The 27,341-nt window shown below is 49.6% G+C and overlaps 1 protein-coding gene across 1 annotated transcript in view; it reads left to right on the top strand.

Moving 5' to 3' along the window:
- DPP6 (dipeptidyl peptidase like 6) overlaps positions 1-27,341 on the top strand; it is an 837,334-nt gene that overhangs the window by 326,568 nt on the left and 483,425 nt on the right. The gene's annotated exons all lie outside the window — the stretch shown is intronic.

Here is a 27,341-nt window from a genome sequence, read left to right as displayed (position 1 = left end):
GTTGCTTGAGTCAAGTCACTGATTAGAAAGACAAGTATGTTAAAGACAAACATACTTGCAAGACTGTAAAGTGTTACCATTTGAACCTGGTTACTAGCATCTTCAGGAAGGAAAGCCTGAGAATTATCCTTGACAATGAGTATGCACAGAGCCCACTTCTGTAGGCAGATGGGCTTACTAGGGTCGATTGAGTGGTTCTTTAATCACCTCATCTCAGTCGTCGTATCTGTGAATTAGGGATAAGTTACTTATCCTGGAAGAGTTTGTGAGAAATGAAAGCGATCACAAACGTAAATGGGCAAGTATCAGGCCTGTCCCTCATCAACGGGTGCCCTCTCCTCCCGTGGGCAAGAGCCCCTGTTTCACCCATAGCTGCAGCTTGTAGGCTGAGGGTGTGTGTACCACTACGCCTTGAATGGAGGGATGGATGGAGGGAGGGATGGATGTATGGATGGATGGGTGGAGGGAGGAAGCCAGCTCACATCCACTTTACGTCTACATCAAAATTTATGATTGACTGTGAACCACTTAGTAATTCACCAAGCCTATTCTTAATCAGTTTGCATGAACTTCAGCCTCACTGCTGATAGTAACATTGCCATGTTATCTGAAAACATCAGAAAAGATTCCTTTCCTCTGTTGTTCTTCTTGTAGCCTGGCCCTCTGGGAATCTTGACATTAGTAGGTGATTTGGCTGTTAGCCCTTATGTGTAGACAATATCCATGCATTGTTTAACGTTCACCTTTGAATCTGAGATAGCCTTTGGTTTAGGAAGTAGAGTTTTTCTACTCTACATTTATCAGTTAGGAAAAGATGTCAGAAAAAAAAATCCAGCTGTTTAACCTAAGCCTTTTTAGGGGCAAATGTTGATGGATTTCTGTCTCTTGATGCTTGAGTATCTTATTCTGTCTTAAGCTTCAGGGATGCGGAGAGTGAGGTAAAGACAGACTTAAAGGGGCCGCCTTCCAGCTCATGATACCTTGTCTTTGCAAAGATTTTAAAAACAAAATCTCCAGCGGAGTAGACAGAGATCATTGAGTTTCTTTCTTTTTTTTTTTTCCTCCTTTCCGTTGAGCTGGTCGGCAGCATCATCTGTTCTTTTACTAAAACTCTTGGTTCTTATTTGATGTCCCTGCCTACGAACACACTTCTCTGACCTCTAAAACAGCCAACTTCGATTCCTGCAAAAGTTAGCTAACATCGAGTTACCCATTAATTGGATAGACATTTCCAGTCCCAGACTGTGTCTAGGTAGCCGGCACCGTACAGGCCTGTGGGGCAGATTCGGGCAGGGGCGGGAATGAGGGCAGGGGAATTTAGCGTAAGGATGCATAGCACAGGGTGTGACGTGCCATAGACACCAGGAGGAAGGGCCCTTGAAGTGCCCAAACAGGGCAATTCATTTTGTCTAGAAGGCGGGGGCTTGGAGGAAGACCCCCAAGAGAAGACATTTCAATTAGATGTTTAAAAATAGGTAAACAAGTATGACTGAAACATGATGCTGTGTGCCGGAAACTGACACGGCTTTGTAAACTGACTGTACTTCAATTTAAAAAAATAAATAAAGATGGAAAACAAAGAAAAAAGAACTGAACAAGGAAACAAATTTTAAAAAAGTAATAGTAAAAGCTGTCTTCGGATTGGAACCAAAAAAAAAAATTAGTATGTGACAGTGAATGTATGTATGTTCATGTATAACTGAAAAATTGTGCTCTACGCTGGAATTTGACACAACATTGTAAAATGACTATAACTCAATAAAAAAAAGTTTAAAAAAATTAGTAAAGAAAAATTCTCACATGGACTAACAAGTCCAAGCAGAGAAGACAGTGTGATCGAAGGCATCAAAACACGGACTTTTCTAGAAACACACACAAATGAAACTGTTCTGCTCCAGCTGGTGAGGTGGGTGTCCTGGGCGGGAGCTGGACCTGGGGGTCGAGGGGTGGCCAAGATGACCTGAGGCCAGCTGGCCACACATCCGTATCTGGGAGCTGGAGGAAGTCCGGAGTCACTGACCTGAGGCACAGGAATTATCTCCAGTAGTAAAGCTAGAAGTGCATGGCTTTTCTGTTCAGGGTGTTCAGGAAATACCACCTGGAGAGGATTTTTCCTCTATTTACATATATTTAGGTGAGCAAACTAGAGATTCTTGGGCATTTTTACCTTTCGTTGCCGTGGAAAGCCTAACCAACTACGCGGATGGCTTGCAGAAGTTGTCCTTTGTGGCTATTTGCATGCAGATTTCAACACCAGATTGAAAATGTTGGAATGCTCTTGCTATAAATAAAAAGCCCACTAGACTTTTAGATTCCCCTCAGGCCTGCTACTGAGCACTACCTGTGTGTGCAGACATGTGCTGGAGACCTTGAGGGTGAGGGAAGAAATGGGAAGAAGCAGCATTCCCACGTGCGATGAGCAGACTCCCATTTTGCGTACCGTTTTTTATGTATTTGCCATTTGATATTATGCTCTTTTGTATTTTTTTCACAAAGAGGCAAGAGTCGGATATATGTTGGAGCCCAATTTGGGTAAAATTTAAATAGAGGGGCTAAGTTTTGATTGAAGCCCTGAATGATGGGTAACATTTTTTAACACCTTTATTGTGGTTTGATTCCTACACAGTAAACTACACACATTTCAGATGTACTGTTTGATGAATTTTGATAGATGTAGACACCCATGAAACCACCACCACAATCAGGATGGCTAACATTTCCATCCCTCCCCAGGAGGTGCATATTTCAAACTCCTGATTTAATAAACAGGGGAATTGGGTTGAGGGGATGTGAGGACCAGATGGGAATGCGTAGCTCTGGGAATGAGCAGCAGAAGCAGAGGCTGGAGGTTACATTTCAGTAAAAAGGGGCAACACATTTGAAATGGACTGAGACATGAGTATGGAGGTCAGGAAATCCTTTCTTCCTCTCAGCAGGGCTCTTGCGTATTTGATGTCTCCCTTTCCGTGGGAGGTGAGCCTCCATCACTGGCGATAACTAGGCTCTGGGAAAGAAGGGGGTGAGAAATACTTGACTGCAGTCACATTCTCAAGTCCAGGCAGAAATATTCAAATAGGAGGAGAGGAAAGTGATTCTTCCCCCTGCCGGGCAGGTGATGAGAAATCCAGCACCCCAACATACACCGCCGTGTGCGGATGAACCACAGGGGTACGGACCGACCTCAGGGCAACAGCCAAAGCGGGAGCCTTCTAGCCTCTGAAGTGTGAGTGTTGTAAATACGCACACTCACAGCTTTTCTCTGGAGGAAGACTGTGCCTGATTTGAGCTGGCGGTGATGAGGTCTAAAGATTCCTCATCAGAGAGGCTGCTTCACTTCAGAGAAAAGCTGTCTGTATCCCCAGTTTTTCTGTTTACCTTTGTGGAGGAAGAATGTTGCCTGCAGTACCAGTCAGCAAAGGACGTTGCAGCCGCAGCCACTGCCGGCACCTCTCAGCAGCGCCCCCCAGGGGACTCAGGATGGCAAAGCCCAGGACACCGGCCCTGGATGGCCAGGTGCCTGTCAGAGAGGAAGGGTCTCACTGAGCCCAGACTCTTGCATCTTTCTGTACACAGAAAAGCTCTAAATTCCTTAACTTGAGATGTCTGGTTTTCTTTAATTAATAGTAATCTTTTTTCTAAGCTGAAGTGTAGTCAGTGACAGTGTGTCAGTTTCTGGTGTACAGAATGAAACAGTAATCTTTTGATGTTCCGACTACCTGGTCTTTGTTGCAAAGACACCTGCATGTCCCGGCCCCTCCCTTACCTCTTCGGAGCAGTCCCGCAGAGCAGTCTGAGATCAGGCTATCTCCCAGGCTTGAAGTCCTCAGAAAATCCACTAAATAAAACATAATTCTCAACTTTTAGGTTGTGCTTTTTTTTTTTTCAGAAAACACCCTGCTGAAATTCTTTTTTTTCTTCCTTAAATGTTTTTCATTATGAAACTAAGAAATGCATCCTATTTCCAGGTGGTATCGCTACTGGTGCTGTTTGAAAAATCAATGTCATGTTCTATGATAAAAGCAGCTTATGTATTTTTGTAGGTACAAGGTGAGTGACAGGGAAACCGAGATGACAGTAGAATACAATGAGAGGGTGAAATAGAAGGGAATTATCATAAAAGTCAAGATGAAAGGTAGGGATTGTATCCACATAATTCCGATGATCTTTTTGAACAGCTTTATTGACGTAAAGGAGATTCAACACGCTTCACACATCTCAAGTGTATAATTTGATAAGCTTTGGCCTGGGTGTACAGCCTGGAACCAACCCTACAATCAAAATAGGCAGTGACTAGGTCGTCATCCCAAGGGAAGCCTTGTGTTCCTCATTCTTGTTCCTTTAACGGAGCAGTAAATGAAGTTGGCCAATTTTTGTGTTATTCATACTCATCTGAATTTCTTGGAATGCCTTTGTTTCTCTGCTGAATGTTGATTTTTATGAAGATAATTACCTTTCAGTGGTGGAGAGTTTCACCCTGTCTGCTTTCAGGGAGCACCTGGGCCCTGTGGCCAAGAGCCAGACCCCCCAAAGGCCTCTGACTTAGATTAACCTGAAGACGTTGCTTTCAGGACACCTCTGCCCCGCAGAAAGCTTCAGGGTACCTCGCTCCGGCGGGGTCCAGGCCCACGTCCCCGCAGGCTCTGGAAGTCCCCCTAACCAGGGGTCTCCTGCCCCATTCCCACTGAGTCTGCTCCTCTCTGTGGGTTGCAGCACCTCACTGAGATCCAGCTGCTCCCCAGATGACTCTGTACATGCCCCCTCCATGACTTGAGGGTGATTATTTATTCGAAGAAATAACAGAATCCCCAGGGAGTAACCAGATCACAGCCTCCTTTCGGACAGGAAGCCTTCATGCACCTTTGTGTGCGGCCTCTTCCGCCCCAAGCCCCCGCCCCGGCCCGACTCAGTCTTAAATGCCCCCAGCGGGTGCAGTGGAAATGGCTGCAGAAAAGCCTTCCTCCTCATTGGTATGCTGGTGGAAGCCTTCCCTCCAAATTCTCCATCATCAGAGGACAGTCCTGCTCTGTGCTTTTGCAAGCAGGAGGTAGCCCAGATGGGAAAGGAAATGAAGCATTCCCTGAAATCTGCCCCTTTTCCTCCACGTTTGACTCTGTGTTGTCTTATCAAAAAGGCGGTGCCCCCTGACCCTACTCCATCAGCTGTATCCGTGGACGCCGAGGTGCTATAATGCAGCCTTCTGACATATCAGGACGCCCGGGCCAAGGTGCCCGTTTGTTCTGAATAAGAATCGGTAATGTTCAACTAACAGAGACTGTGTCACCAAGCAGTTCATTTAGAATGTCATTGCTCTGCACTTCGTATCCTGACCTAACTGAGCCTAATTACGTCCGCATAGAGGACCGCACCACTAGGACACAAGAGGGCAGAGGACCTAGCCTTTCCTCCTCCCAGACCTAGAATTTTATTCCAGCAGGAGGGGCATGCCCACCGTGTGGCCTCCCTCCCCCCGGCAGAAGAGAGATGAACCCCTCTCCCTGAGGACATCACTGGCACCCCGGGCAGGGGCAGAGCCACTTGGAGTTTTACGGCTGGCATCAGCGCTCACACCGTGGGCTTCTAACACGGGCCAGGCAGCTATAGGCGTTCGACATTAGGAGCATCCAGAGCGTGAGTCCCGGTGTGAGGTGCGGTGCGTCGTGTCTCCGTGGTGCACTGTCGGTCTTTCTGAGTGCCTTCCTTTTCTTTACATACAGACAGGGTGTTTCTGTGGTCTAATGTCATTGCCTGTTCTCTCTTACTCATGAAGAAGGCGGGAGAGTGGGCAGAGGGGTTCTTTGTGTAATTTCCACTGCTTTATTTTAAAATTAATTATGAAGTATTTTTAAATTACTCCAGCATTTATACAAGTTTGATTATATAACAGAGATAATTCTGCATCCAAATGGTTACAGATCTTAAGGCATCATTCGTGGTTATGCAGATGTCAGAGGCCTGCCTGTATTAGGGTTCTCCAGAGGGAAGGAACCAACAGGACACATATTTATACATATTCATTATAAGGAGTTGGCCCACATGTTTATGGAGATGGGTAGGTCCCAGGTAGGTTGGCAGGCTGCAGACTCTGGAGAGCTGAGAGGTAGCTCCAGTCTGAATTTCAATCTGTAGGCCTGAGAACCAGGAGCAGTGGTATAAGTTCTCATCCAAAGGCCCAAAAAGACTGATGTCCCAGCTGAAAGCAGTCAGGCAGGAGGGGTCTCCTCTTACCTGTGGGACAGTCAGCTTTTTTGTTCTACCCAGGCCTTCAACTGATTGGATGAGGCCCACCCACATTAGGAAGGGCAATCTGCTGTACTCAGAGTACCAACTCCAGTGCTAACCTCATCCAGAAACACCTTCACAGACACACCCAAAATAATGTTTGTTTGCTTGTTTGTTTGTTTTTACTGAAGTATAGTTGATTGACAATGTTGTATGGGTTTCAGGTATACAGCACAGTGATTCAGTTATACATAGATATTTCTTTTCATATTCTTTTCTGTTATAGGTTATTACAAAATATTGAATACAGTTCCCTGTGCTCTGCAGTGGGACCTTGTAATAATAAACAAAGAAGATTTTAAAACAAGTAGAACCTAGTGGTTTCTGTCTCCTGTAAGAACTCTTAAGAGAAACTTAATAGCTCTCCTGGGTTAGGTTGCAAGAAGTATCATTTATTTTTTCACTTGAGTTTTCTTTGGAAGAATGATGAGAGATTAAAAGAAAGACAAAATAGTGCTATTATTATTTAGTATCTGGAAAATGCAAGGTTTCAAAATGTTTATCACTTGGAACATTAGTCCCACCTTATCACAAGCCGTGAAGCTCTGTGTTAACTGAACAAACGCTGTCCAACGTACAAACTGTCCTTATCTCCTTTGGACCATCCTGATATAGGACATTTGCAGGATCTTCTTAGAATTGGCTTCTATTGTAAATTTTATGACTTTCCCTTCCCCCAACAGAGGGCAGCCCTTTGAGATTCCCAAGGATGCTCAGACAGGGCCCCACAGTTCCAGCTGCATCTTCTGATGTATTCAGATTTCCTAATCAGCAGTAGAAAGAAAAGCTTGAGTCATAGTTGCAGGTGGTGGGGAGAGGACTTCAGTTTTAAGAACGCGTGTTTCCAGGCACTCGAAGTCTGTCGAATGTGGGTCTAGGCTGATGCCTACCTAGAACGTCCACTGAGACCAGGGCCCCATCCACATTAGATTCTGAAAACTCTTGGGATACTTTTGTGGGACCCTCATATAATTAGGAAGGCACTGGGGCAGCAGGTCACAAGAGGGAACTTTGAGGCTGGCTCCATGCAGCAATTATTAATGATTTCTGTCCTCTCCAGACTCCATGCAAGACACGGCTGTAGGTGAGTCCACTGCTTGTGGTGGCTCCAGAAACGGCACTTAGCAAATTCATGCGTCACGGTTCTAGTGAAGAGTTGAAACAACGTGTAAGTGAAAGGACACACAATGGAAAAGAGCTTTTTTTAAAAATTTTTTTCACTTTTTTATTGAAGTATAACTGAGTTGCAGTGTTTCAGGTGTACAGCAAAGTGATTCAGACATAGATATAGATACATGATCTTTTTTAGATTCTTTTCCATAGATTACAAGGTGTTACAAGGTACTGAATATAGCTCCATGGGCTGTGCAGTAGGTCCCTGTTGTTTATCTGTTGTATGTACAGTAGTGCGTATCCGTCAATCCCAAACTCCTAAATTATCCCTCCCGGCCTTTCCCCTTTGTTTTCTATGTCTGTGAGTCTGTTTCTGTTTTGTAAATAAGTTCATTTGTGTCACTTTTTAAGATTCCACAGATAAGTGATATCATGTGATACTTGTCATTCTCTGTCTGACTTACTTCCCTTGGTCTGATCATCTCTAGGTGCGTCTGTGTTGCTGCAAACGCCATTATGAAAAGAGCTTTTAAAATGAGAAAAAACTCATGTCCTAAAGCCATCACTTAACTTTGAGATCTTAATCTAGTTACTTACACTTTCGGGGTCTATGTTTTTCTTTAAGTAGTTATAATAATACTTCCCTCACAGAGCTGCTGTCAAAATTATATAGCAACCCATAGCAAACACGTGGTAAATATCAGGTTCTTAAAAATCAGAGCGTTTTCCCTTTGCTGTAGCTGCTATTATGTGAAAGGGGGGGGTTAGACTAGTTCTCTTGGAGCGAGTTTGGAAGATTTAAGTAAGTTAATGGTTTGATAGAAGCTTGGATGTTCTAAAGCACCCTATACAATGTTCACGCATCCCTCAGATGGTCAGGGGGTGAGTGCTATGCCCCAGCCCACTGAGGTCTCCCGGGAATGGGCAGGGCACTGCTCCCAACCTCAGAGAGTGTGCATTCAGCTGAGGACAGCAGAGTCAGAAATGGATTGATTGAAACAGAGAACGCTGCAGTCCAAGCACAAAGAACGTGATGTCACACTGTGTTGTGTGCTTGGGAGCCGCGGGAGAGGAGGTCTTCAGTGATCTCAGACGTACGCACAGTGGTGCCTGTCGGAGGTGACACTGTGTCGACTGATCTCGTGAAATCACCTCGCCGTCTATACGTGTACCAGATCATCACACACACCTTAACCTTGCACAGTGTCATAGGTCAATTATATCTCAATAGCCTTAGAAAAAATATTAAATCAAGTGATGATGCAGGATGTAGAAGAAAACAACCGCCTGTGAGCCTCATGGGAACAGTGAGCGTTGACACGTTCGCATATTTCCGTGTGTTTGTTTGGCAAGCGTTTAAATTTCGTTATGCTCACTGACAATGCTGCCCTTCCCCCACTTCCTGCCACCCTGCACTCAAACCTCACCCCACATCTATGCCCTCTCATTGCCCTGTTCTGGACACCTTTTGTGCTGGTCCCTCCAGGATGCCCTGACCTCTGTTCCATCTCCGCATGGACTCCCACGTTGCCCCCACGCCCCTCCCTCTGTTCCCGGGAATCTCCCGCCATCAGAGACCCCTCCCGCAGAAGGGCTCGGCTGTTTGTTTGTTTTTTGTTTTCCTTTCCCCCTTCCAGGTGAAAGATCTGATTTTATCTCTGGGTCTCTGAACTTAGAACCTATAACAAGTTTTCTGTCTGTTCGCCAATACCGGCTAGTACACAGACACACAGACACACACACCAGTTTCTTTCTTTCTTGCTCTGGACACAGGGCAGGGTTTTAACTTTAGCAGCAGACCATGAAGACTGGGAATAGGACACTAAAGTCAGATAAACCTGGGTTGAGGTTCCGATGTTACCATTTACTCGCTGACAAACTTGACTAAATTGCTAAAATGTAGGTATGTTTCCTTCTTGAAAATAGAAATTATAATAGTGTGTTCACAGTAGAGTTACTGAGAGCATTAAATATAGAAATGAGGTAAAATTAGCTCATGCTGAGTGTGTGAAATTTGCAGTTAGCATTTAGAGTATATGTTTTTGCTGCTGTGCGGGTCCTGGATTTGCCCAAACACGAGTAGACAGTGGAACCTGGAGATGGTTATTGCGATAACGGAGCGCATGTCCCCTCACACTTTCCTCTGCGCACCACGGGCAGGACCGCTGCCCAAAGCTGAGGCTGTTTTCAGGTGGCGTGGTGTGGCCTGGCCATTTCCTGACCCCAGGTCAGAAGTACACGTGTCCTGGGCTCTGTGTGGCCGTCACAACACCATCCCTGTCCGCAGGGATTTGCAGGTGTCCCAGCAGGGACGCGGCGTGAGGAGGACAGGGGCATCTGGGTGAGTGATGGACGAGAAAATCCACGTCGGCAGGTGCCGGGGTGCCGGGCGCAGAGGGGACCAGGAGGAAGGACCTAAGAAGTAGTGAGGTGACGATGATCTGATCTGTGAGGCCCCTTCCCGGAGGCAGGTCCAGTGGCCTGTGCGCCGAGCTCGCGCGCAGAGTCCGGCAGGAAAGCAGAGGCGGCGCAGCCCGCTCAGCGCGCCCTGACGAGAGCAACGCGGGACCCGCGAAAGGCCTGTTGTTGCCGCGGAACCGGCCTCTGCACCCGAAGGCCAGACCGAGACTCGGGGGCGGAGTTTTTGGAGAATTCTGAAAAGAACAGCTTTGTTGCTTCGCCAGGCAGAGGGGAGTCACCGCGGGCTAATGCCTCAGAGACTCTGAATCTGTCTCGGGGTTGGGGTCTTGAGGTTTTATAGGAAAACTGGGTGGAACAGAAAAGGTGAAACAATCAGGGCGTTTTACAGGGTGTTACGTTCCTCCTAACCTCGGTGAGTTTTCCTGGCCGCAGGGGGGAGCTGCAGAGGGTCTGTCCATTCCTCTGAGATTATCAGCCCTCACCTCCTTCCTGGAGCACGGCCTCTGGGTGAAGCTGTTGACCGTCAGGGGAACGTCTGGGGTGTTTAGCACAAAAGCAGTAAGGGAGAGTGCAAATCACAGGACTTCTTAGTGAAAAGAATCAGCGACAATTTTAGCATCGGGGGAGCCGGTTCGCTTCCTGCCCCTTCACTGTCAGCTAGAAGTGCTGCGTAAGAAGTTGCTCTGATTTTGAGTTAGCTGCTGTTGGAGGAGCAGTTAATATGCCCGAGGAACGTGGTCCTTTTTAGAGCCTGGATCCCCAAAATGAGCCCTGAAACGATGCTCATTTGCTCAATGAGCCTCTCGCCTCCCCAGCTGCAGAGCTGTGGGCCCTCGCGTGCTATTACCTGTCTGACGGCCCCGTGGGGCCCTGCCACCTGGGCCTGCAGAGCCCTTCCATAGCCCCACCCACGGAGATCGCTGTAAATGGGCCAGCCAGGCGCTACCCAGGAACTACGCGGCCTCGACAGGGCACAGCCCTCCGTGGTGGGACCTACGGGAGGGGTCCTGGGAGCTTTTACCCTGTTTCTCACGCAAGAGCCTGGCTTCTCTGTCCAGCCTGTAACAGTGGGGAGCCTCTCGTCCTGCCCAGAATGAGGCTGAGGGCTGATTACTCACTGACCTCCAGGGGCTGTTAATGTAAGGAGAGCTGATTATCGCCATTAGCGTCCCCTCCCCGATGTGAACGTGAGACAAACCCTGATGAGTCTTATTTGAAAGGATGCTGTTCACACGTGCCGCCCCTGATTTCCTTGGACAGACAGAAGTCACGTGGTTGTCAGCACCCTTGGGGCAGGTCATCGTCAGGGTTAAGTTGGGGAAGGTGCGTCTCTCGTCTGCGGCGTCACTGACCGTGTAGGAGAGCTTCGTCCGGAAGCAGCGGTAACCCAGGGCTGTGCCTTTCCTTTCTACCTTCTAACTGAAGCATAGTCGACTTACCATGTTGGCTTCTGCTCCGTTTCTGTTAGTAACAGGCTTAGTGGCCTTGTGCACGTGCGTGTGTGGAGGTGCGTCTGTGCAGGTTTGATATGTACGCGTTCATTCCCTGGAGTTCTTTATGTACATATAAAGAATGCATATATATATAAAATATATAAAGGGCATGTGTATTTAAACAATTTAATCACAAGTTGCATTTGAGCAAGTCTCTCCGGTGCTGAGCTCCACATTCCCTGTCACAGGCGTTCAGTGCTGGCTCGGATCAGGTGCCTGTTCTAGTACTCATTTTAATGAGCACACTTCTGCAGTGCCGCCTTGAGACAGCACACGGTCCTCCACTAATCATTACTGACACTTTTTTCTCCAAGAGTTTGCCCTTCCTTTATTAATAACAATCTTGAGGTTTTTGTCCCTTTGCTTTAATTAAGCTTTTTATTTTGAGATAATTGTAGATTCTCATGCACATGTACAAAATAGTGAGAAAGCTCTCCAGTACCATTTGGCCGGTCCCCCAGGGGTGCCATCCTGCAGAACCAGAGCACGTCACAACCAGGACGTTGATGCTGATGAGACACGATACAGGGCTTTCCACCCCCACAAGGGCCACTCAGGGCGCCCGTTCATGGCCACTCCCACGCCCTCCCGCCCCGCCCCTCCCTAACCCTGGCGTCCACTTATCTGCTCTCCAGCTCTGTGATTTTTTTTTCATTTCCAGAATGTTATGTAAATGAAATCACACTGTACCTAACCTTTGGGATTGGCTTTTTCCACTCAGCATATTTCTCTGAAGATTATTTATGTGCACTCATGTGGTTTCATCTTGAAAGCCTCTCGAGTCTCTGAAATCCTAGAGTCAGAATCTGAGGACATGCCCCTCCCTGGGTGACAGAAGCTCAGAGAGAGGTCTTCTGACTTGGATGGACTGCTTACAGCTGAGCACAAACCTATAATTTTGCCGAAGCTAGAATTGTAAGAAGAGGCATACAGATTCCCTGTTACTGCCCCCCCCCGAGGATTCCAGGCCACCCCACTTTCCAGGTCACCAGCACGGGTGTGCCTCTGTTGCACAACCTGCAGGAGCGGGTGCTGGCGTCACCTGGGCTGTCCTCGGCCTCCTCTCCCTTGCTGGATGATTGCAGCCAAAAGAAATGCATGTCCCCTATTGCTTTGTCAAGTTTGATTTGTAAACATTTTGGAACGAAGGTCCTTAAAGAGGCAGAAAAGGGCACGACATTCCACAGGAAGTAAACTGTCGTCCTTGCCTGTTCTCCGGCTAAAGCCTAGTCCGCCCCCAGCGGGGGGGGGGGGGTATTCTCTTCTTTCCTCTCTGAGAGCTCCCTCCCCGCAGGGCTCCCATGCCTCTGTTCCTTGACCCTTCCAGACCAAGACCACGAAGGACCTCTCTCCACCCCACCTCTCTCTCCACTCCGTTCTCTGAGTGCCCTAGGGCTTTCCGCAGCCCTCCTGGAGCTCCTCGGCCTCCTTGCCCCCCGCCCCCTGTCTGGTAGCACAGAGCGGCGCAGAGGGGAGCTCTGCCAGGCCGTGAGGAGGGGAGAAGCCCGAAATACGGATCCTTGCCTATACTCTTGTCCCAGACGCGTTGCTAATCTGGGGTCTTGGCAGCTTACAGAGCTGCCCTTTAATATATATTAGAAACTTCCCACACGTGTTTGAACCAACAGGACCCAGTCAGCCGACCTCTGTCCTGACTGAGCTCCTCACGCACCCCACGGCCCCAGCAATCCATCCGGACACGACGGGGAGACTCTACACAGCTCACCGTCACTCCAGTTCATTCTGTGCTCATCCATGTATCAGGAACCACTGGGATGTCCTAGGAAAATGTATGTGATAAGGGTTTTATTTTAGCGTGACGGACATACTTCACAAAATGGGGTGGTGGTGGGCAACGTTGTGCACGTGCTAAACGCCACTGAGTCGTTTACTCTAAAATGGTTAATTTCACGTTACGTGGCTTCCACTTGAGTAAATTATTCTTCTAAATGTGTCGGATGTCACTTCAAAGGTGAAGCACCCAGTCTTCTCTCAGTAGACAGTCCTGTTATCTGCCGGGGCGTAGATAGAGCGTCCTTGAATATATTCAGGCAAAAACCTGGGGGAGCCACAGAGTGAGAAAGGAGAAAGGGACCAAAGATGCTCTTCTTCTCCTTAAGGCGTATCAGCTCCTTCAAATGGCATATCATTAAAGACTCAAAGATGGGGGCTTTGTAGATTCAGATTGGAAGAAGTTTGTGGAGGAAGTATCAAGATGAAAATGTGAAATACATTGTTGGCAAAGCAACATTACCACACCCACGTGGTACATATGTAACAGTTGCCAAGGACTAGCTCATGCTTTAAAATCCAGGCCTTAATACCAGCAACTCCAGTTAATCATTGTAACTGTGAAAACCTAATCACAGGCATTTCCTGACGTTTTGAATTTGCAAGTGTAATGTCATTTGTTTCTATGTAGGAAAACAGTTGCAGAGTTTAGAAGGATGTACATTTTACTTTTAGATTTTATATGGCGTATTTATCAATTTGCTTGATTTTGAAAAGACAATATAAAACATTAGCACCAAATGTATACAAATGTTGTATTTATGTCAATGTGGCTAAATCAGACAGTTTCCCTGCCCCCTTCCCCACAGCCTGTTCATAGTTAAATCCAGACAATAACTTTTTATCCAGAGGATAAAAAGCCATCTCCAAGGAACAGAGCCCTGAAACTCTGGATCACAGTGATTTGCAATTTGCAGGTAATCGGATTTGCCTGCAGTAAGATGACTTTCAGTCTAACTACAAAACAAGTTTGCTTTTAAACAAACCTGGAGCCATGTGCAAAGTAAGACCAGAGTAGACCCTCTCTCATTTGATAAATGACGAAACAGAACCCAGAGAATCTCTTTTTTTTTTTTGAGTAGGAATTTTGAAAACAAGATACTTTTTTAAAGTAGCATCTATTTTTAGAGCATTTGTAAGCCGATTTTTACACGTAACTGAATTCTCCTAATCACACATCACTGTTTTGTTTTGCCAGTGGTCTGACACAGAGAACCAGCATTGGTTAATAGCTCCTCATTATTTGAAAATGAGGAGAAAATAAATCATAAGCTTCTCTAAGTGGTTCCTAACATGTCCAACATAGCCTCCATTTCTGGTGGTTACGTAGGGAGAAAAGAGGACTCAGAATAGCAAAAACTCGCACTAGGGGAGCTCCCCACGGTGTTTGCAGGGACCCAGAAATGGAGGCTGAAAAACTGACGAGGAGGTAAGAATTGGCTGGAGAAAGTGAAGCATTGCCTTGGACAAAAATAGAGCTGAACTCTGCTTATTACAGTCAGCAGCATCTCACTGCATATTTATGTCCCCTCAGTATTTGAAGAGCCCCGGATAATCACAGATACCCTGCACTTTGCAGAATCCACACAGCCCCGGCTGATTCATCCCATCTGGAACGTGTGACGTGCTGTTTATCACTACTCTAGTCATATTCCACTCTGCCCAGCATAATAAATATCAAGCAAGTGCTGTGTCCTTATATAATTTGGAGGATTGATCGGCTGACTTAAAAGCTTGATTCCCTAACAAAAGAAAATGGAGTGCTTTGTGCAAAGGTTAAATGCACAGTTTAATTGGCAATTGTGCATTAGAAACCTATTGTAAAACGATTACGGTTTGAGGGGACAGTCCAGACAGCACAGTCAGGGAAATAAGTTTTCGTTTTTGGCCATTAAAACATCAGGTTCTGGAACTGAAGTGAAAAAAAAAATAAATGGGACAGCCTCAGTCTGGATAACTGCCTCACCAGAATGTCGTTTTCTTCCTCCTCCACTCTGCCTCCTGACTCACAATTTAGAACATGTTCAGTATGCAGATTGTAAAGGTTCTTTCTTTGCCTAAATAATTTATTCAAGTCTAGCAAATTTTTAATTTCAGAGAAAAACACACATCTCTCTCTCTCTCTCTCTCTCACACACACACACACACACACACACACAATCTTGGTTATGTTGGGTATCTACCATGTAACTTGAAGGAAATTTGGAAATCTAGAAGAGTCCTCTGAAACTAATTTGGAGTAAGAGTATTTTACAGCAGTGATTTCCCAAAAATATTAAAAGAATGCTTAGCTGGAAGTTAAGTCTGTCACAGCCCCTCCAATGGACAGAGGGTGAAGTGCCCTGCCCGTGCTCCAGTTGAGACAGCAGGGAAGGGGTAAAAGAATGACACAGCCATTGAGGGTAGGTTAACTGTTTAGAACCAACTAAGTCCAAGATGGCAGCAGATTCAACTTCCAGTGGACTTTGAGCCTCGTTCTAGGCTCATGGCCGTACATTAGCTGCTGAATGACACACCCACAGGCGCCATGAAGGCTCCCACACTGACCATCAAAGGCCTAAAGTGGGTGCAGCTTGGGTCCTGGGAATCCCTCCCCCTCCCCCCAAACACTTGGGATAATGCTTTTACTTGCTAGCGGCTAAAACTACCCAGCGCATAGAAACCAGCCACCCTACACCCTGGGGCCACCTCCCTCGCCCTCTGAGATGACCCGCACTCTGTCTGTGGAGTGTGCATCTCCCGGAAGAAACCTAGCTTCACTCTGCTCTGGCTCACTCTTCACTTGAGACCAAAACCTGTTCTCCAGCAACGCAGTGAGGACGTGCATGGTGAGCTCCGGGCGGTGGGTGGGAGTCACAGAGAAATCTGGCTCCCAAAGAGCTCCGTCAGGTTTCAGCGGCGCACCGCCAGGGCACCGCCCACTGGAGTGTTTACCCTCCTTACCTTTCCGTCAGGCACCTGTCTTTACAGAAGGCTGCCCAAGGGCCTAAGACACTTCTCATCTGCGGGCGTCAGCCTCAGGGGGTGTGTCTTTCTGAGGCTTTCCTTTCTGCCTCTGACCATCACCAGCCAGTTACAGAAGGAGTAGTGGTGCCTGGTGGGACATTCAGATCCCCCAGTAATTCCCAGGTATTGTGAGCACATGCAAGTTGAAACCAAAAAACCCTTCTCCAGATCTGATTGAAAAGGATCCAGGGGTCCAAACTGTACCGAGTTTTCTATTCACGTGAAACAGTGTTATAAACATAGAGCAGCCACCGGGCTTATGACCGTTGCTTCTAACTGTGAGTTCAGAAAGAGCCCTTTGCTTCTTGTCTGCCGTGCAGGCCCGCTCAGGACTCCGCACTGTGCCCCAGGCGTCATCGTGATGGCGCTGGGATGGGGACGTTCAGATTGGACTTCTCACTTCTTTCTTGTCAGAGGGAGGAGCTGGACAGTCAGACGGCAGGACCTTTGGCCGTTGACTGACAGTGTTAAAAGGATGTGCGTTTCGACCTCAGGGCACAGACCTCTGATGCAGCCAGACTCCAGGAGGCTGGGGAGCACTGCCCGGGAAACCGCCACGGCTTCAGGCTTGAGCTCTGGTTTAACTGAGAAAACCTCACAGCAAGGAACCAGATGATGGTGAAGGGGAATTGAAGAGATCGATAATCACATTCAATTAGCTCTCTCTTTCCCTGTAAACTTCCATCTCCCCAGTTGGTGTAACAGAGGCCATCATACCACGGCAACAGACTTGGAGGCTCTATGACAACGAACACCTCGTTGGTCCGCCTGGTGCTCGGCTGCTCAGAAGTCTGTCCTCCCTTCAGTCTTGCATGTCTGCACTGTCATCAGGACGGAGCCTGCAGGGGACTGCAGGGGACATTGCGTCCGGGGTCTTCTCTGAGCAAATCCACCTGCTGGTGGCCTGCTGTGGTGCCTGAAGGCCTGTAGCCCTCACCACGCTGGTGAGCAACCTGAGCCCTGGGCGAGGCTGCAGAGCTGTCTTATGATTTTACTTATTCTTTCGAATTGTATTTCTTTTTTTATTATTATTATTGAAGCATAGTGGATTTATGTGTTGCGTTAATTTCTGCTGTACTGGCTTTACCTCTTAGTCGCCCAGTGAGTGATTTAGAGGAAAATGTAAAATGACCATGATGGTACCCACCTGTGCAGCGTGGGGAGGATGGCAGGAGTTCAATGCCCGCAAAGAGCGCCGAGTAGCGGCTAGCATGTTCCAAGCACACAGTGAAGTCAGTTACTTCTATGACGTGACCTCAGTGCTGTCTGACATCGGGAAGACTCGGAAAAACAAAAACATAACAACAAAAAAAACCAGCTCACAGGAGCTAGTTACTTATGCTTCCTTCAGACACCTGGACTGTGGGTGTGGGGAGAGGCATTTTGGGAGAAGAGGTAAGAGAGGCCTGAAGGCTGTCGACAACAACAACAAAAATCAGGTGATCTAGGAAAGAAATGGAAAGTTTTTACTCGAGCCAAACTTGAGGATGATAACCAGAGGAAGAGCACCTCAGAAACCTCTGGAGCCGTTCTGCCTGTTAGAAGTCAAGGCACAGCTTTATAGGGATTTGAGCCAGAGGGCCGGACATCCAATGACGTGTCACGGACAGTTCACGTCACCCGGATCTAAGTGTCATCCTGGGGCGCCGTGTGACCCCTTGCGAGGTCAAGGAAGGATGGTGTCTTTTAAGGAGCTGTCTTGTTGATGCTTAGACAGTGTTGCTCTTTGTGGTGGAGCAGGTGTTCCTGCCGGTGGGGGAGGCTTGGTCGATGCAGGACGCAGGTACACAGTGCCCAGTGTGGGGAGAGAGGAGGCAGAAGGGCCCCCCAGCGCCTAGAAAGAGCAGGACCGGCGGTGAGGGAGAAGGGGGCTGTTGCTGACGTGATTGTGTGGAAGAGGGGCCATAAGGCTTAGGTGCCTCAGCTCTAACCTCAAACACTCCATGAGGGGGATCCTAATACGCTCCCTTGACAGGTAAAGAATCAGGCCGAGAGTGTGTCACTGCCTGACAGTGATGGCTCTGGGATCTGAACCAGGGTACTGCCCAAGCCTGGATTCACTCACATTTCCACTGAGTCCCCCCGAGGGGCAGTGGGGGCGCAGAACCCTGGGCCCCCCGGACGCTCCAGCTAGTGCCTCTTCTCCTGGGAACCCAGGTTGTCCCAGGGAAGCAGGTCCCAGGGAAGCCAGCTCCCCTCTCCTGGTGCGGAACCAGCATTAGTCTCACTGGGAGGGGCAGTCGGCACGTGCGGAGGTGGCCGGGGTGGGATGGCGGGGGAGCAGGTGTGTGAAGAGAAAGGCTGCCCCCCGGCTTTCCCGCCTGAGTCAGGGAAGCATCGGACTTCTGATGGGAGGGTCCTCACAGCCACCTCTGAGCCTCTCTTCTGACCCCTGCTCGGGAGGTGAGGACAGGGAAGGGTCACCCCTGGTGGAGTTTGTTCAGTTCCAGGGTCAGCCAGAGTGAAAACCCAGGTCTTGGGGAAAGGGGGTGGGAAGAGAGGGGCTGGGAGTTTGAGATTTGCAGATGCACACAGATATGTAAAACAATAAACAGCAGCTTTCTTCTGTATAGCACAGGGGACTTTATTCAGTACCTTGTAATGTTTACGTGACTGGATAAAGAAGCTGTGGTATAGTTATACACTGGAATACTACTCAGCCATAAAAAATAAAATAATGCCATTTGCAGCAACATGGATGGACCTGGAGATTGTCATTCTAAGTGAAGTAAGCCAGATAAATACCATATGGTATCACTTATATGAGGAATCTAAAAAAAACACACAAAGGAACTTATTTTTTGCAAAGCAGGAACAGACTCACAGACACAGAGAACAAACCTGTGGTTACCACAAGGAGGTGGGAAGGTATAAACCTGGAGTCCAAGATTGGCAGATCCTAACTACTAGATATAAAATAGATACACAAGGTCCTACTGTACAGCACAGGGAACTCTGTTCAGTACCTTGCAGTGACCTGTAATGAAAAATGTGGAGATGAATGTGTGTATGTGTGTGTGACCGAAGTGTGATGCTGTGCACCAGAAACGGACACAACATTGTGAACTGACTATACTTCAGTATAAGGGAAAAAATGTAAAAACAAAAGCAAACAAACAAAAGGCCCGCTGTGAGCTGTGCGGCTTTTGCTGACCTCTTCCCCCGCGGGGAGGAAAAGCAGGTGCATGGTCTCCTTTCAGGCTCTCAGCTGGATCGTCCCAGGGCCCGACTTTGTCCTCTCCCGCCTCCGGAAGCAGGAGGGCTTGGTGGCTGTCACCTTTATCCGAGGGCCTGGGACTCTCTGTGATGACCATGGTCACCAAGGCCCTTCCAAAGCTGTAGCTGCCCTCCATCTCCTCTGTGTTCTGAAACCTTCCTCAGGCGCCGCTCTGGGGGCCGAGGCGGCCTTGTACGAGGCCCCCCATCTATGAACTTGCGTGGGGTTAACGGGAAGGAGCAGTATTTGTGGAGCCCCTCCCGGGGGCTCCGCACAGCACTCTGCCCAGGTGGGGAGGTCCTTCTTCATCTTACACGTGGAGAAGCAGGTGCAGACAGTCACGTGGCCTGCACGTGGCGGGCCTCCTAGGCTCCAACTGCCACTAATCCTTTTCTTCACGGAGAGAACTTCAATTTAAGAAAACTTTAATGAGACTTGCATTCCCACAGACACGTATTTCAGAGGACACTGGTTTCCAATTTCAGGACAGTTTCCCCAGGCTTTTCGTTTATATTTTGTAATATTAGTTTGTAAGACTTCAGAAGAAATGCCGAGGGCAGTCCCAGCACCACTGCAGCATCCCCAAGAAAGCCATAACATCTAACTCGTGGGGATGCTGGGGCACAGCCGCGGTCTCAGGCCCGGGGCGTCAGTCACCCAGCAGGTGTTTCTCGAGCACCTACAGTGTGAAGAGGTGTTCGATTCATTCATTCACTGGGAGGATTATTTGTCGAGGACGTGCCCTGTGCCATCCTGAGTCATCACATAGGATAAAATCCTGGTCCTTGGAAATCACAGCCAACTGGGAGAAGGCCCGTGAGAGTGGCCGTCACATGCAAGGGCGGGTGCAGAGATGGGGGAGGAGGGAAGGTGCGCAGAGCACGAGGGGAGGGGTGCTCCCGTGGGCCGTTGGTGGGGCGCCAGAGGACGTCCTCCAGGAGGGCTCCCTGAGCCAGCTTCCCAGGGACACACCAGCCCCGGGACACGAAGGAGATTTGAGAAGGCATTCTACAAACATGCAGAGTGAACAGAAGGACTGGAGCGCGTCACCTTGGAAGGCAAGCTAGCCTCCTTCCTTAGAAGGAGCCCCACAACTCTCCAGGAGGGGGCCCTCCCTCACAGGTGAGGGGCTGGACCACTCTCTGACCATCACAGTGTGGCTCCAGGCACAGAGCTTTGCTTCCTCCGGGCTCCCATCTGAAGCTGCATATTATTTTGCAACCCAGACCAGCAGGTGTGAGAGAGACCCAATTCTCTCTCTGTTAGAGGCAGAGAATCCAATTCTCATATTCCAGAGTGACCAAGTGGAAATGGTTCAACATGCAGATAAACTTACGTCACAGACTCGCCGTAGGTGTGTCAGGTCATGATGGCTGCAGAGTGTTGCTTCTCTGCCCTGGACCCAAGGCGGGTGTTTCCCTGACCACACTCATCCTTTCATTTTCTACCACCACAGTGTGTGATCAGCGAGGCATTTCTGCAGGAAGGGGCGAGCCAAGCGCACTGGGGATTTGAGAGAACCCAGCAATTCCGCCCCCCCGTCCCGGGCAGTGTGCAGGCAAGCTCCCCACACACAGGGCGGAAAGGGACCCTCACGGTCTGGCTGCCAGAGTACACACGCCCCATGCCACATGCCTGAGGTCAGGACCCCTTTCCCACTCGTGAGATGCTCCTATCTCTCCATCAGGACTGAGAGCAGAGGGGAATAAGGACACTGCCACCAGCCTCCAGTCACAGGGACAGCTGCCAAGACTTCACGAAGGCCGGCTGTGGCTCTCCGGCTGCCCTGCCCAGCAGAAGCCGGGTGTTCTGTGAGTCTGCCTCGCTGTGTGTTCCGTGTGGCCCTGTCAGAAGTTAGGAACGGAACATCTCCGCCTGGCTGATACCCGTGCCTCCCCGCTAGTCCCATGAACCTGTGAAGTCACTGGCGTGGCTGCCAGCGCCCCTTCAGGCCCTCTGAGGACGCTGATGCTGTCAGTGCTGGACGAGGCCATGAGCACGGGCCGGGGGGGGAGGCCCTTGGGAAAAGCAGAGAGACAGACAGAGGCCTCAGCTTCCCAGCGAGCGGGCTGCATTTCCGGGCGGAAGCGGACCTTCCCCCTCACAGGTCGAACACCGGGAGTGGGCACAGTGGCGGATGGTCGTGAGGGTGGCTGACACCCTCATTTTCCTGGAACTGAATTGTGCCTCAAAGTGGCAGTTAGTGGCACACTGAAGCCCCCAAGCACAGGCTACGGCAAACACTCAAAGCTTTGCGGGCACGGGCAGCTAATGAGGAACCAAGTCTCTATTTATTTGAAACGGTGTCACGGCCCCCGGAAGCTATCGGCACACTTAACACATTTCAAATATGTGTTTAGGTTCTAAATGACAGGGATTTCAAGACCAAAGGCTTTCGGAAAACTTCCAGCACCCAATTTATCCAGCAAAGCATTAAGCCAGCATCTATTTTACATCAGACTGTTTGAAATGGAGATTTGAGAAATGTGCTCTCGGCGCAGGGCCCCCGAGAAGGACTTCACCTGCTCGCTGAGTCTCACGATCTCTGAGGCCTCTTCTGTAGAGTATTAACCCGCCCCCACACGGTGCCTGGGACGTCGGGGCACTCAGCAGGCATGTGAATGGGAAATAATGAGTAATGGAATGAACGAATGGCCACTTGAGTGCTTGAATGCGCAGAGGAAAGAGGGCAGGCTTTTGAGTCGGATTCTTGGGTGCCAAGTCTTCCTCCGACTTTGCTAGCAAATTCCCTACAGGCTGAGCCTGTCTCCTTGTCTGGGAGCTGGGGCGACGCCTGTACCTTGCGGTGCTGTTGAAGGCTCCAGGGAGCTATTTCCGGGTATACAGAGCAGGTCAGTCAACGTTAGCCCCAGCGGTGGCCTTGACATTTGAAGGGGGCCGAGGAGACGTGGGTGATTTCGGGGAGACCCGCAGAAATGAGAGCGTGTGGTGCATGGACGCGCCTCGAGGTGAAAGGAAGCAAGAAGTGGTAGCTGGAACCCCTTTCCTGAAGCCAGTCGAGGCCTGTCTCCCCTAGGAGGCTGTCAGGGCTGGAGGGCAGGGGCCCTGCCTGCTTCGCCATCAGCCTTGGTCCTCACAGGTGAGGTCTGTGGACCAGCGTCTCAGCGCCGCCCGAGAGCCTTCTAGAAGCGAGCAGCGCGCCCCGAGCCCGGGCAGGCTGAGCGGGAATCTGCGCTTAACGAGACCCCAGGTGACTCACGTGCACTTAGAAAGGGGCCGCCGGCCGGTGCTCCGGGACGGATTCCGCCTCTGCAGCTGAGGGATGCGGGGGCCGGGCACCTGCGGAAGTTTTCCTGCCTATTAGACTGAATTGCTCAACCTGCCAGTAAAATAGCGGGACCGATGCATCTCCTACTCGTGTCCCTGCTGTCCCGGGTCCTGGAGACGATGCGTTTTCTGGGTCCCTTTGTTCCTCCTCCTGCTACCAAACTCCAGTCCAGCTGCTTGCCGCTCAGAAAATCAATACTCAAGAGAGGCAACTGTTGGCAGAAAGGAAAGTTGCTTTTAATCAAAATGCCACCAATCTGGGGAGAAGGAGGACTCGTGTCCCCAGAAATCAACTCCGAAGATTCTGCTCGGCCATGAAAGTTTTAAAGGGAACAGGGAAGGTCACCTCAGTTAATCCTTCAGATGGGGTCAGCGTGTGGCCACCCCCACTGTATGCGGGCTTGTCGGCGTCTCGTGATCGTTTCTTTGCATCCTGTCTTGTTCACATGGTTTGTTCGCAAGGTTACTGAAGGATTACACTGCGGAAGCAATCTGGTCATCTGTCACTTACTCTTCGTTCCTACCTCTTTGATGTATGGAAAGAACCGACAGGTTAGGCAAGGTAGTGTGTGATCACAGATCTGAAGGGTGTGCTTGGATAGGGGACGTGCGTGGGGGCACCTGGTTTAAGGCTAGTGATGAGACTGAACCGTCCTGTGGAGGCCCCTCCCCTGCCCGACGCTGCTTACCCCCTTCTGGAAATGACCGCAGTGTTGCGGTCCTGTAAGGACACGCCCACTGGCAGCCCGTTCATCTCCGAGCATCTGGTCAGCAGAACGTGACGTTACTTGGCCCCAGGGGTGCAGCTAATTGCGTGAGGAGGGGCACGGAAATGTGGAAGCTCTGGGGCGTAAGGGAGAGGGCGAGCCCGCAGGACTCCTTCCCCACACATGCCACCCGACCCTCTCTGCCCACAGCTCTTGGCAGCCGCACGTCCTCCTGTAGAGTTCCCCCAAACCCCTTTCCAGAAAAGCAATGGACGGTGACGCTTCTACGAGAAAGTGGAGGAGTCAAGCTTGTTGCATGTGAAGGTCATGAGACTGGGTTTGGGAAGGTCTGAGGTATTCAGAAGGGCCAGTTTCCAAGGACAAAGGTCACGCACAGGACAAAGGACAAAGGGAAGGGGCTGCAGACGCACCTGGCTTTGGGGAGGGTTGAAGGGGAGAAGGTGTGTCAACGCCCAGAGATTCTTACAAATCCGTTTTCATCCAGAGGAGGGAGGAAGGGTTTGTGGTGACCTTTCTAAGAAGGTAGGTGCTTTTCCAGAACAGCTGGGAGTGGTTTCTTCTCTTATGACCAGTGAAGCAGCGCCAGGCCCCCACGGGCGCGGCTCCCGGAGCGAGACGTGTCCGCGTTCTCGTGAAGCTGCCCTCGGGCCGCGCTGTCCTGTCCCTGGCAGCGTGGCTGGGACGACGTTTCAGCGCAGGTCACGTTTTTGTGGGACTGTCCTTTTCGGCACGTGATAGGCGTCACCCGTGTTAAGGCTTCGCACTGCAGCTCAGCTCAGTCTGACTTAGCGGTTTAACCACGGAAGCGAAGCCCTGTTAGGAAGGGAGACAGGACAGAGGCCCGAGGAGGCGTCTGCGCGCAGAGGAGCCCCGCACGGTGCCGGTCCGGGTCCCGTGTTTGGCAGGTCGTCTTCCCACAAACGGGAATAAAAACGCTCATCTGGTAAAGATGTAACCCCAGCCCCGCCGTAAGGCAAGTGAATTAAAACAAGCTCTCAAACTGCCTTTTGGTAAAAACTCCAGCTTTTTTATTTTCCCTCTTGGCCAAAGCACAATGTAAACAGCTAGAGGAGGGTGCGGTGGTCCCCAGGCCTACCAGGTGGCTGGGGGTGAGTGCCTGTTCCCATCGGCCTGTCTCCCCAGTTACTTCATCCAGCAAACACTTCGTCAGCACCCTTAGGTGAGACTGGTCCTGGGAGCTCCCGCATGTCCCGGACTTTCAAGGGGCCTGGGTTCCCACCTGGTCCCTCCCGTCCTCGGACCAGGTGTCGGTGAAACCCTGCATCGTCTCCCGCCCAGGAGAGACGCTTAGAAGCACCGATGTGACCACAGAGGAAGGGGAAGGGGCGGGGCACAGGCCGCCCACAGGCTGTCCGCTGGGAAGCCCGGCTCGGAGCTGGGGGCTGGCGAACCGCAGACCCTGGGCTGCAAGGGCGTCTGGAGAGGCCGGGCGGGAGGGGGCCGGTTGCGCTTCATTACACGTTCACGCCCTGCTGCAGCTTCCTGGGTGCTACAGTTGATTTCTCTGAGCGCTCGGAATGTAATTTATAGGAAAAAAGCAGAAGCAGCAAAATAAGTCAAGGCATGAGGAAGCCCTTCACATTTAAAATCCATCTGGCGTTGGTTTTTCCTGCTGTATCAACAGAAAACTACCCCGGGCCGCACGGAGATGGAGTTACACTTCTGCTGCCTTTGGGTGGAAGGCCCGCTGGTTCCCCGGCAGGCCAGCCACTTGCTCTTATCAAAGGGAGCAGGAGAGATGCAGGTGAGTTAGGGAACTGGGGCCCCTAGGTGATCCCTTTATCATGGGGCCCTAGTCCCCTAACTCACACCCTCCCCGCCCACCCACCCAAGTCAAACAGCCTTACAGCAATGTCAGTCGCCCTGAGCTGCCCAGGCTTACAGATTCCCTTCAAAGAGAGATGAGGGCAACTTTATCTTCCAAGGTAACTAAAATAGCATGTTAATATCAAATCAAGACATTTCAGCTAACTCATTCATTTCTTTCCGAGTTGAGGCCACTGCGTGGTATCCACCTTTCGGTGGCCTGCGTGCACGGCAACGTGGATTACTCCTGGGTTTTCTCTAGGTTACAGGAAGCTTAGCCTTCGTGTCCAGATGTGCCTGGCAGGCTGTTTGTGTACGATCGCGTTACTTGGGCAAGGCTGGGAGTAAATTTTAAATGATATAGTCTGCAGTTTTGCACTAAGAGATCGTGGAAGATGATTCATCATTCCCCTTGTCTTCCTGTTTACATGCGGGCATATAATTCACGCTCAGAAGCCATCTTTCAACTCATCTGGAAGCGCTCCACTGCGCCACACGGAGTCTGTCTCTGCCATCCGGCGTTATAAATCACTTTTCTATTAAACAGCAGGGCCAAGAAATGCAAACATACATACTTTAAATGTATGTGGCCATCTCTAATTCCCAGCAGGTGAGCCAGAATTAAAGGGTTGTCCAAAAAGAGAAAGTGCTAGGACTGAATGAGTGAATTCTTTGACTTTAGGGCGTCAGAAATTGGCATCTCCGTTCACACAGCGAAGAGATGGCTGTGTACAGATTCCCCAGATGGGTCTGTACGTGGGGACCGGATCTGCAGGATTCTTGGTGTACTCAGTCTTTATTGTTCTGAAATTTTACTTCATAGGGTTTTTTGCTGTTGGAAGACAGTTGACAGGCAGGAAGATAAAAGATCCGCTTAAACTCTGAGCTCAGGGTGCTGTGCAGCCAGCTGTTCCCCACACCCCCAGACCAGGAAGGTGAAGCCGTCAGATGATGGCCCCATATATATATTTTTCATATATATATATTTTTTATTGAAGTACAGTCAGTTTACAACGTTGCGTCAGTCTCTGGTGTGCAGCACACTGCTTCAGTCATACACAAACATATATATGTTTTCAAATTCTTTTTCACCATACGTTACTCCAAGATATTGAATATATTTCCCTGCGCTCTACAGTACGAACTTGCTGTTTATCTATTTTATATATGTTAGTATCTGCAAGTCTCGAACTCCCATTTTATCCCTTCCCACCCCCTTTCACCACCCCCTGTAACCGTAAGTTTGTTTTCTATGTCTGTGAGTCTGTTTCTGTTTTGTAAATAAATTCACTTGTGTCACTTTTTCAAGATTCCATGTATAAGTGATACATTATTTCTCTTTCTCTGTCTGACTTCACTTAGTAGGACCATCTCCAGGTCCATCCATGTTGCTGCAAATGGCATTATTTTATTCTCTTTTTATGGCCGAGTAGTATTCTATTGTATAAACACACCACATCTTCTTTATCCAGTGCTCTGTTGGTGGCCATTTAGGCTGTTCCCACGTCTTGGCCCCCTGGTTGTCACCTGCTCTCGCTGAGGCCGTGGACAACACGCAGACTTGCTCATACGCACACACGGACACTCCCTTCATCTGGCGTTCCCCGGGAGGGGAGGCGTCCCAGTTCACAGGTGCTCACCCACTTACGGGTTTTTTGTTCCTGTTGTTCAGCATCACCACTGTTTTACTGAAATCTTTTGAGACTACATTGTTTGCTTGCCTGTTTTCTTAAGCAAAGGGCACCCAACACAGTGCAGTCTCATTCCTTAGTTCTGCTGGGAACTGTTACAACTGCGTGGGTCTCACGGTAGACCGTCAGGTGCCTGCCTCAAAGCTTGTATGTGGGTCTTGCATGGGATATGTTCCAAGAACTGGTTTGCCCGGCTTGTTTTATAGATTAAGAGCTGGTGAGTCCTGAGGCGATGCCTGAGTCCCTTCCTGCAGAGTCAAGGGTGAGGGCTTCCATGAATAAGTCTTGCCTTGGCTCCTTGAGAGCGGAGGCTTCTTTCTTGGGTTGAGTAGGTGCCTCCGTCCTTAATCATGGTTGGTCTTGAATTCATGATCTCCAGGTCGGGAGGGTCTTAGCTTATGTGTGGACAGCACGTGCAGGTCTCAGCTGAGACGTGACGTTGCAGCACATGGACCAGATGCCCAGCACGGACATGAGGGTCCCTGAT

Source organism: Vicugna pacos, chromosome 7 (assembly GCF_048564905.1).
Source record: "Vicugna pacos chromosome 7, VicPac4, whole genome shotgun sequence".
Classification (NCBI taxonomy): domain Eukaryota; kingdom Metazoa; phylum Chordata; class Mammalia; order Artiodactyla; family Camelidae; genus Vicugna; species Vicugna pacos.
Note: the sequence above shows the minus strand (reverse complement) of the source record. Positions and strands in the feature narration are given on the sequence as shown.